Source organism: Microcaecilia unicolor, chromosome 8 (genome assembly GCF_901765095.1).
Source record: "Microcaecilia unicolor chromosome 8, aMicUni1.1, whole genome shotgun sequence".
Classification (NCBI taxonomy): Eukaryota; Metazoa; Chordata; class Amphibia; order Gymnophiona; family Siphonopidae; genus Microcaecilia; species Microcaecilia unicolor.
In genome coordinates, this window is record NC_044038.1 from 142,008,519 (window position 1) to 142,020,533 (window position 12,015).

Consider the following 12,015-nt stretch of genomic DNA (forward strand, 5'->3'; position numbering starts at 1 on the left):
CTCTTAGTTGAGTGCTGAGGAGAGGATGGGAGTGAAAAGAGCCCCAGAAAGAGGGGTGAAAGAAGACCAGTGACTCATATATTGCAAGCTGAGAGAGGAGGAGAAAAGTGCAAAGAAGAGCTAGGGTCAACGATGGAACCAACCACTACAGAGACAGGCACATGACCATGCTAATGGATATTTCACTTCATTCAAGAAGAAAACAACAAAACATTAGACATGGATACTGGAAAAGCTAAACTGTTTTCCTTGCGATATATTCCACAAGAAAAAAAGATAGCATCTGGTACAGTATCTGTGGCCTCAAAACCACTCTCAGGACAATAAAACTGAGCAAAATAATGGAACCTATTATAAAGAATAAAATTACAGAAAACATAGACAAACATGGTTTAATGGGACACAGCCTTAGATTCAACATAGATTGGTGGTCTTGCCTCACCAATTTGCTTCATTTCTTTGAAAGTGTGAATAAACATGTCGATAAAGGTGAGCCAGTTGATGTACTGTATCTAGATTTTTCAGAAAGCTTTTGACAAAGTTCCACATGAGAGACTCCAGAAAAAGGGTTATGGAATAGGAGGCAATGTTCTGCTATGGATTAGGAATTGGTTATTGGACAGAAAACAGAGGGTAGGGTTTAATGGCCATTTTTCTCAATGGAGGAGAATGAATAGTGAAGTGCTGCAGGGATTTGTACTGGGACTGGTGCTATTTAACATATTTATAAATGATCTGGAAATTGGAATGACAAGTGAGGTGATTAAATTTGCACATGACACAAAACTATTCAAGGTTGTTAAAACACATGAAGACTGTGAAAAATTGCAGGAAGACCTTAGGAAACTGGAAGACTGGGCATCCTAATGTCGGATGAAATTTAATGTGGACAAATGCAAAGTGATGCACATTGTGAATAATCTAAATCATAGTTACCTGATGCTAGGGCCTACCTTGGAAGTCAGCACTCAAGAAAAAGATCTAAGTGTTATTGTAAACAATTCACTGAAATCTTCTGCCCAGTGTGCAGTGGCAGCCAAAAAAGTAAACAGGATGCTAGAAATTATTTGGAAAGGGATGGTAAATAAGACCAAGAATATTTATAATGTCTCTGTATTGTTCCACGATGCAATCTCACCTTGAGTATTGTGTCCAATTCTGGTTGCCATATCTCAAAAAAGATACAGCAGAATTTAAAAAGGTTCAAAGAAGAGCAACCAAAATGATTAAGGGGATGGAACAATTCTCATATGCCTTCAGCTTGGAAAGGAGACAGCTGAGGGAAGATATGACTGAGGTCTATAAAATCAATTTTTTTTACTCTTCAAAAAGTACAAAGAGTAGGAGACACTCTATGAAGTTACATGGACATACTTCTAAAACAAATAGAGGAAACTGTTTTCACTCAACAAATAGTTAAGCTCTAGAACTCATCAGAGGATGTGGTAAGAGTGGTTAGCATGTCTGAGTTTAAAAAAGATTTGGACAATTTCTCGTAGAAAAAGTCCATAGTCTGCTATTGAGAGAGACTTGGGGAAGCTACTGCTTGCCCTGGGATTGGTAGCATGGAATGTTACTACTATTTGGGATTCTGTCAAGTACTTGTGACCTAGATTGGTCACTGTTGGAAACAAGATACTGAGCTAGATGGACCATTGGTCTGACCTAGTTTGGCTATTTTTATGTTCTTGTGTTCTAGGAAGCTCTGCACATACTCAGATGCTCCCAACAGAGTTAAAAAGCATTTGCACTTCTGAAAATTGTAGGGACTCTTCCTAACAGAAATTTTAATTACTTTTTCCAACTGACAATATAACATTAGATCATTAAACTGATAAGAACAGATACTACACTTGATCTTAGCCAAAAGGTTGAGAAGCGATATAAGATAATAAGAAATGCCATGCTGGGTCATTCCCATATTCCATGGAGCTCATTACCATGGGCCCAATATTTAAAGTGATTTAGCTGGCTGCTGACTGGTTAAATCATGTGACTGGGGCTAGCCACTATTATTCAGCTTAGTGCTGCTGAATATTTTGTTTAGCACTGAAAAGAAAGCCAGTTATGTTGGGGGCATTTCAGGGGCAGAATCAGCACTTGGCCACCTAAGGAGGAGATTCTATATATGGTGCCTAAAAGATCTGAACGGAAAATACTTCCAACTATTTGTATTCTATAAGCAGCGCCTACATTTTGGCACAGTATATAGAATACAAAGTCGATATCCCAGTGCCTAAAACTATGTTTCTCCATTATACCAACAAAAACATGGCATAAATCATGGTGCATAGATTTAGGCGCCATATTCTATAACTACTTGCATAAATTTCAGAACACTTACTAAACACCCATTTCCTCGCCCATAACTATACCCCTTTTTGCCTGCGCATGTTAGAAGTTAAGCACAGTGCATTACAGAATACGCTTAGCGAGTTTTCTGCATAAATTGTAATTATTGCCAATTAGTGCTCATTATTGCTTTTTAAGAGCTGTTATCAATGATCATGAGCTTATTAAGCCAATACACTTGGACTTTGGCGTGGATCTCTATGCACGCTATATAGAATCTGGGGTTAAGTGGTAATAGTCACCAAAGATAGCAGGCTATCTTGTGCTGAATATTAGGGCCTAGCCAGCTTTAGGTTATTTAAATAGTTTTAAATATCGGTCAGATAGTATCACAGTAAGGGCCAGATTCAATAAATGGTACCAAAAATTCAACGCCAATAAAATCTGGCGCTCAATGCTATTCTATGTGGAGGGGCATAATCAAACGGGGACGACCATCTCTAAGGGCACCCATCTCAAAGGACGTCCTGGCGAAGGGGCAGGGAAACCCGTATTATCGAAACAAGATGGGCGTCCATCTTTTGTTTCGATAATACAGTTGGGGACGCCCAAATCTCAACATTTAGGTCGACCTTAGAGATGGTCGACCTAAATGTTGAGATGGTTGACCTTAGAGATGGTCGTCCCCGGTTTTCGGGGATAATGGAAACCGAGGACACCCATCTCAAAAACGACCAAATCCAACTCATTTGGTCATGGGAGGAGCCAGCATTCATAGTGCACTGGTCCCCCTGAAATGCCAGGACAACAACCAGGCACCCTAGGGGGCACTGCAGTGGACTTCTCAAATTGCTCCCAGGTACATAGCTCCCTTACCTTCGGTGCTGAGCCCCTCAAACCCCACTCCCCACAACTGTACACTACTACCATAGCTCTAAGGGGTGAAAGGGGGCACCTACATGTGGGTACAGTGGGTTTTGGGTGGGTTTTGAAGGGCTCACATTTACCACCAAAAGTGTAACAGGTAGGGGGGTATGGGCCTGGGTCTGCCTGCCTGAAGTGCACTGCACCCACTAGAACTGCTCCAGGGACTTGCATACTGCTGTCATGGGCTGGGTATGACATTTGAGGCTGGTAAAGAGGCTGGCAAAAACATTTTTTAATTTTATTTTTAGGGTGGGAGGGGGTTGGTGACCACTGGGGGAGTAAGGGGAGGTCATTCCCAATTCCCTCCGGAGGTCATCTGGTCACTTCGGGCACCTTTTTGACCCTTGGTCGTGAAAAAAAATGGACCAAGTAAAGTTGACCAAATGCTCATCAGGGACACCCTTCTTTTTTCCATTATCGGCCGAGGACGCCCATCTCTTAATCACGCCCCAGTCCCGCCTTCGCTACAGTGCCGACACGCCCCCATGAACTTTGGTCGTCCCCACGACGGGAAGCAGTTGAGGATGCCCAAAATCGGCTTTCAATTATGCCAATTTGGGTGACCCTGAGAGAAGGACACCCATCTCCCAATTTGTGTCGGTACTTTGGGATGAGCACTCTATAGAATAGTGTAAACAAAAAAGAAATTGTGGTCTCAGCTGTTATGAAAATATCTAGTGGTACCAGATTTCAGCTTGCGCCCTAAGTTTAGTCCTTGCGCCCTAAGTTGAATGCTGAGTTCAGCCCCCAAAGTTGAGTACCGAATTTGCTGCTGAACACTATTCTGTAGAGTGCTCATCCCAAAGTGTCCTTTATAGAATAGAGTTGAGCGCCAAATTTTAATGGCAACACATTTTCAGTGCTATTTATAGAATCTGGCCCACAATCTGGAACATAATCAATGCATCACTGTTGGCACCCTAAGGGCCCCGTTTACTAAGCCGCGCTAGAGGTGTGTTAGTGCTTTTAGCACGTGCTAACCATTAGCAAGCGCTAACTGTGTAGGAACCCACAATATTCCTACAGGCGCCTACACAGCATACGTTCATTTTGTGCACGTGCTAAAAACACTAACACACCTTAGTAAACAGGGCCCTAAATGTCTTGACAATTCTTATCATATATATATTAATCTGCTCGTGAGCCCTTGTGCCTAGGCCGAGACTTAGGAAGGACCTTGGCCAAGGCCAAACAGGTGCTAAGCAATACCACGGCCACAAAGCCCCGCACTCTCAGGACAAACAACAAGCACCACCAGAAAAGGGAGATAGACCACTCAGGTGGGCCGCAAGGCTGATCCAGAACCCAGTCGTACAGAGTCCAAGCGTACAGGCCTCATAGCCGAACTGGAACCGAGTTATACACTAGGGAAGGGAAAAGAACAATGAGGGGTCCCCGAGGGGACTGGAGTTAAGAGATGAGACTAGAGTAGTGTTTTAAATGAAGAGATGGTCGGCCAGTTCCTATTCTGCTAATCTGCTAGAAACAACCTCTGCTACTACATCTCCCAGGATGTTTATCTTCATTCTCCAAGTTGTCTGCTGGACTAGCTTCCTGGGCTTTGCTTTCCTCTTGCCGCTCCCCCTGAGATTTTTGCTTGTCCTAGCTCCTGGTGTTTCTCAGAACCCTGGCAGCATGCCCTTCCCAGGTAAGTACAGTTTTTCTTATCATTTTCTTTTTCTCCTTTCCTTGGCGATAGGGGAAACTGTTGATCTTCTTCTGCTGGCTTACCTTTCCCTTCCCCTTCTCCTTAGACTATGATTGTCCCTACCAGTCATAGCATGTGATATGCTACTGCCTCTGCTACCTCCATTGTGTGAATACATGGATTATTTCAGTCTTCAATGCATTCAACTATTCACAAACATGCAAACACACTATAAAAAGAAACTTCTCAAAATATGATGGATGGGAATATTGATTTGCATTCTTATGTACAGATCAAAAGAGAGAAATTGAGAATCTGCATTTTTATCCATTTATCACTCGAAGGCCAGTGGGATACATGTCCAATGCAGTTAAGCAAATGAGGCAGAATTGTTCAAAATCTGTCAAGTGCTCCTCCATGAATACCGAACATAGGCCTTCAGAGGTTTTTTGATCAAATATGGCTTATGAGGACATATCAGTCATAAAGTTATAATGTTTAATATATTTTATTAGATTTGAGGGTTTTCTATTTTTGAAATGGCCATGTCAACTTTTTCGAAAAGATTGAAAATAAAATAATTCAGTACAATGATTTCCCATTACAATAACATTTGGCTCATCAACTCTGCTACTATCATCAAATCAAATCTGACAACATAAGCATTATTCTATAAAAGGATAATATTTATCATCCTGGTGGTTTCTCAGAATATTGCAATGAAATTTAACTTTTGATATAACAAAGTTATATAAGGATCATGAGGTTCAGGTACAAAAATCAGTTGGGATAAATATATAACTCTGCTCTACTTGCACAATGTGGATTTTCATTCATCCAAATATATGCACATACTTTCATGAGGAGGTCTGTTTCCAAAATTCCCATGGTGTTTTTAGCACTTTGTCAATTTTTTCAAAATGTGTGAAGTGAAGCACAAGTGGGAACTTACAAAATGAAATCCAACCACATATTTTAGGGGGTCATCCTTACACCCTCTGGCATTTGCCTTTTCCTCACAGAGAAAAATATTCACAGTCTGGACAGGACACATTTTATCTGCATATTGGGGATGTGCAGCCCAAAACTTTTTGTTATCCTTATTTTATTCAGGTTATGTTTTTCACAAACAGAATAGGCAGCACCTTGGCACTCTCCTTACATCATACCACACATTATATATATACCCACACCTGACAAGTTATCCGAGAAGAAAAGTGGAATTTATTATGGTCACAGCATTCTATTACTTATATGTGTGAATATATGTGCAAATATATACATGCATGCAATTAACAATATCTAGCAATAACTTATCAATATAGATCTATCTAGAGTGTTTTGGGCAGGGTGCCTAAACCTCTGATTCACACAGCTCGACTAAGTTCCACCTTAATGATGAGGCTCCTTTCCTGCTCTGCCTGAGACATATACCATTGACATATCTAGGTGCTACCATGACATCCTTAATAAGGGGTTGCAGTAACAGCATATCCCCTTTAAGCATTGACTCTCTTTCTTGATGCCTTCAGCCTACCCATCCCATAAATGTCTGAGGTAGGCGCCATCAACTTTCTGTTATGCTGGCACTGGTCCCCTTCCGTAGAAGAGAGGGACCACCCTTGGTACTGGCGTCACCCATGCTACTGCTAGTATGTGACCCAACTACTCACATTTGACCACTGTTTCAGCTTAAAATTGGTCTGAAACATACTGCTGTGTGCCCAATTAGGCTAGTACCCATGAATGCTTTGATGAGACCCCTACCTTCCTAAAATTGAGGCATGTGTGATTTGGTGAACTGCTGAAGCAATAGAGCAAAATGGTGATTGCACTCTTGCAAACGCCCCCTCACTGCCTCCTGTGACCTCCCCTTTTCCTGCCTCTTGGACCTTCCCTCTGATTGTCTGCCTCCATCCCTCCCCCTTACTACCTCCAATCTCATATCCCTTTGTCTAACCTGCCTCCTCCTACCTGTATGCCCTCCCACGCCCCATTTTCTGGCTGTGCCCGGGCCACCACCCATTTCTACAGCCACCCGACTAAGCATTGGGTCAGCATCCTTTTCAGGAACAATATTATTGAAATGTGTGCACTTTCAAGTTACAAGTTTTATTAATTTGATATACTGCTTCTAGGCAGTTTACAGTGTAGAAATAAAGGAAAATATAATAAATTTAGCAAAGAAGGAAAAGCTGATAGCAGAGTGTAATACAGTAGCTGCAGGAGACTGGGCATCCATCATCGGGCACAAAGGCAAAGAACTACGGAGGATATGCATTTTGAAATAAAAAAGATTTTAGGCCCTATTTAAACCTTGCAAGGGACTCTTCAAGCCATAAAGCAGAACAGAAGACATTCCACAGAGCCTATTACTAGTGAGGAGAAAATTATGGCAGACAGTACGAAGGGAAGAGAATGTGAGGTTATTGGCCTGCAAGGAACGGATGGTCCTAGCTGGAGCATAAGGTGTAGGTAATGAGGAAAGATATAAAGGAATGGCAAAATGAAAGGCTTTATGAACCAAAATAAGCAGTTTAAAAGTGATCCTAGATGTGACAGGTAAGCTATGTTCTTTCAAAGGAATGCACACTATTGGGGAAAAGTGCAGAGTGCATACTCTTGGAAAAATGCGCATTCTTTTGGAAGAGTTTACACTTTTTCCTAATAGTGCACACATGTGCAAATTGTGCAAGAGGGTTCACTATTTTAGGGGGTCTTTCACAAAGCAGCGGTAAGCCCAATACAGGCTTACTGCATGCTAAAACAGTAGTTCCAGCTGGAGCACGATCTCAAGGTTGCTGAAAGTTGATTCCATAGATTGGCTAGTTGGTATTGAATAGACAGCATAAGATATTTGACTGACTTTAGGTTCTTGTACATTATAAATTAAGCTGGAAGGCGTTTCGGATGTTGTGCCCAGAAGAAGTTGTGTAACAGGGATACTAAATTTGACATATATTTAGGGGTATCCCTGGCAAGAATTTTAAAGGTAGTAGTACCTAATTGTATTCACTCACTAATTGGCAGCCACTTTGTACCCACTTCAAAATATTTTCTATGTATCCAACTATGCCAATGTTTTCATTAAATATGACCATCCAACCATGTCAAAGGCCTTTTCAGCATCAAGTGGTAACACAACAATGAGTTGACCACTTTGAACTGCTACCACTGTAAAATCATGAAAATGTGTGCATTGTCTCCAGTATATCTCCCAAACATAAAACCAATTTGATTTGGATGATGCAAGCTACCTATAAAGATGCATAAGTGCACATGTCTTTATAAAATTATGCCAACTTATCCTCCTAAACCAGGTGCCCTCTTATAAAATACTACAAATAATTATTTCTATAGTGCTACTAGATGTACGCAGCACTGTACACATTACCTTCACTGTCCCTAGAGGGCTCACAATCTATGTTTTTTTGTTTGTTTGTTTTGTACCTGGGGCAATTGAGGGTTAAGTGACTTGCCCAAGGTTACATGAAGCTGCAGTGGGAACTGAACTCAGGTCACCAGGATCAAAGCCCATTGCACTAGCCAGAAACAGAAAAATATAGGCAGATAAAAACCATATGGTCTATCTAGTCTGCTCATCCTTGCAATCTACTCTATCACCTTACATCTCCTACGTACTTGTCCCAAGCTCTCTTGAATTCAGATACTGTTTTCGTCTCCACCACTACCACTGGGAGGTCGTTCCACAATGTTGCCACCCTTTACATGAAGAAGTATTTCCTCAGGTTACTTTTGAGCCTATCCCTGTTCACCTTCATTCTATTGTAACCTACAGTTAAATCAGTGGCTTAGCCAGACAGCCAGTTTTGGATGGGCCTGAGCCCAAAGTAGGTGGGCACAAAATTTTCTCTGCTTTGTTTTGAGTGAACTGAAATGATGGCTGCGCGGGGGAGGAGGGGGTGGAAAGTGGAAACAGATTACAAATTGGCTTCCTTACCTTGCTTACAGTGGACTAGATAGGTTCACTTCCACTCTGGTCTTGGGCAGCGCTTTCTCCCTTCTCCATCCCCTCCCAATTTTGCATTTCTCCCTCTCTTCTGCCCGCTCTCCCCGTCCGCGTGGTCTGGTCATTTTTACTGTCCTGAAGCGCCATTCTCCCTTCAGCACCGGCGATTCCCATAGTCAGCCTTCTGCCAGCGTGCATCGTCGGGGCCTCTCCTCAGGTGCGCGTCCCACCTTTGCGGAAAACAGGAAGATGCAGAGTAGGTGGGATGCGCCTAAGGAGAAGCCCCGACGATGCACGCTGGCAGAAGGCTGGCTATGGGAATCGCTGGTGCTGGAGGGAGAACGGTGCTTCAGGGCAGTAGACCATGCGGACGGGAAGAGCGGGCAGAAGAGGCAGGAAAGGACTGGAGCCTCACTTGGGATAGCTATGCCACTGGTTGGGTTGTGGCTAGTTAGGGTGGTGGGCCAGGAGCAAAGGTGGCTACGCCCCTGAGTTAAATATTATTTTGTTTACTTGAAGGGAGAAGCTCGTTTCAGGTGGGGGAGGGGGTCAGGGCAACCCAGAAATAGTCTACAATGCCACTGAGATAAATTCTTTAAAAATGTTTTGATGGTTGTGTATGATTATGAGTTATAGAATTCAGGTGCCCAGAGGTCCTAAAGTGATGCTGTAACCTTCGTTGAGGAAGCTTGATATGTACAACACTTTAAATTATGAGTTTCACTTTGGGAGTTTAAGAGAGTTTTAAAAGTGCAGATTTTCACATAATTCTCCTCAAAGCATAGCTATAAGATGTTGTATGATGCTAAAAGTGAAAATGAGGGGTTTCTTTGGGATAATTTTTACAGTTTTAACTGTGTTTGAGCTGTACAGGGCTCACTTTGGCAAGCCCTCTTCTTCAGAGATTTGCATAGCTTGAGCTGATTGACTGCACAGCTCCCCACAGGAACCTGTTTCTGGGGAATTTTCTGGAGCCTCAGGGGAGGAGAAAAGATGGTTAGACTCTGAATAGACAGAGTGGATGTCTGAGAGTCTGGGAGGTTACAGTGTGAGTTGAAGATAAATAATCTGTTTGACCAATATATGAAGAAATTTGGTGAGTGGAAGTGAGAGCTAATGTCTGAATGTGTTTTTGATAGACTTTAACCATTTTGTGATCCTTTGGTGAGAGGAAGTTCTGCTCTAAAGTACAGTGTAAAGTAAAAATGTGTTCTGATAATTATCAGAATTACCTATTAGTGAGAACTTAAAGGGAAGGGGAGAGAATTAAAATAAATACAAGTTCTGTGAGAACCCTGCAAAGTGTGTACAGCTTGAGAAGCATATTTTTTATTGTGGTATTTTAGATGGAAGTTCATCTAAATTTCATACAGAAATAAATCTGAACTGTGAAAGGGTTGAGATATGTCTCACCTTCAGGTGTAATTCAGAGTGTGTTTGAATTTCTGAGAATTCTGAGGTGGGGTGGTGGGTTCTTCAGTGGCTTCATTCATACTACAGAAATTCCAACCCCAGATACACTGCTAATTTACTAGATAATCTAATCACACCTAAAGCAGAGATTTTTTTGCAAATGAGGGAAAAGTCTCAACTGCTACGGTTAATTTTTACACAATAGTGTTCGTTATATAGCACGTAGAAAAAGTCATCACTGACTCAAAAACCCTCAATTGTTTTTTTTTTATTTATTATTTTTTTAGTATTAGATTATGTGAATGTCTTTCTGAGACTTAAAAAACTCTTCGACATATCAAAAATAGAACTCATTCACTTATCTTGCCAGATGTTGCCGATTTCCTCTTATTGCTGCGCTAGATCCAATTTCTGCTAGGTAATTCACTGGTTCCTACGGTCCTGTTTCGAATACCTTCATCAGGGATCCCGCTCACCCCTAGAATATAGCGCCATCAGCACTGAATACAAGCAAGAAAAGTAAAAATGAATCTTGTGATTACATACTTTATCACGTCGAGCTCTGATAAACTTATACATAATCGTCCCTCAAGAGCAAGTCATGTCACCTTGTCTTCGTAATCAATATGAATCTTCTGAAATAATTCTCGGCGTCCTCACCTGAACTTAGTGAAGAATTAAAAGAACCTTTATCCAATCACAAAGTTGTACGTCACTGACGTTGAACGTGACTCAACTGCCTCACTGATGACTCACGCTGACAGCTCAACTAAATCTTTTGAAACGGCAACATACTCTTATGTTGAATAATGAATTCATGTTGAATAATAAATATTCTGTTGAATAATGGATTTATAAATTTATAGGAATGCTTCCCATTGTAAGGACGAGTTCAAACCCCAAGGTTCCAATGTTTTTAATCTATGGATCCATCTTTGTTCTGCTTGTAATAACAGTTTACTGCGATCTCCTCCCCTGACGTGTTCTTGTACATGATCTATCACTAAACATTGAAACTGCCCAAAACTATGATTAAATTCTCTACAATGAAAGACTAACGGAGCTCCTAACTTCAAAGAATTTATGCAGGACTTATGTTCACTCAATCTTTTTTTCAAACTCCTGTCAGTCTTACCAATATATAATTTCTCACATGGACATTTAAGCGAGTATATCACATGATCAGACTTGCAAGTAGTGAGATATCTCAATTTGTATGTTTTATTATCCACTGGGTTGTGGAAACTCTCACCTTCAATCATTATGTCGCAAAACGAGCAAGATCCACACTTCTTATGGGTTCCATCCATCGCTTTCATTCTGGGAACAATGTCTGCCGGGCATAATAATTCCCTTAGATTACGTTCCCTCGAGAAAGCTATCTGTAGCTCCGATTTATTAAACAATGGATGCTGTTGTACAATGTCCCAATTTCTTCGAATCAACTTGGCCACCTCTTCCCCACCCTTCTGATATTTCACCACAAACGTGTGCTTGCAGTTGTTATTTTCATTACCAGATTTGGCGTTGTTGGATAACAATAAAGATCTATTGTTATATCTTGCTCTGGTGAATGATCTCTTCAATACATGCACCGGATAACCTCTTTGGTGCAAAGCATGGGCCAATCCTTTGGCCTGTTGTTTAAAGAGGCTGTCCTCTGAACAAATTCTCCTGTACCTCAAGAACTGTGAGGTACTTTTCTTGCTTGTATTCAGTGCTGATGGCGCTATATTCTAGGAGTGAGCGGGTTCCCTGATGAAGA

The 12,015-nt window shown here is 41.4% G+C and overlaps 1 pseudogene; it reads right to left on the reverse strand.

Annotated features, from left to right (window-relative positions):
* Window positions 1–1,715: 1,715 nt before the first annotated feature.
* On the reverse strand, window positions 1,716–1,883 carry LOC115477009 (annotated as a pseudogene).
* Window positions 1,884–12,015: the final 10,132 nt, after the last annotated feature.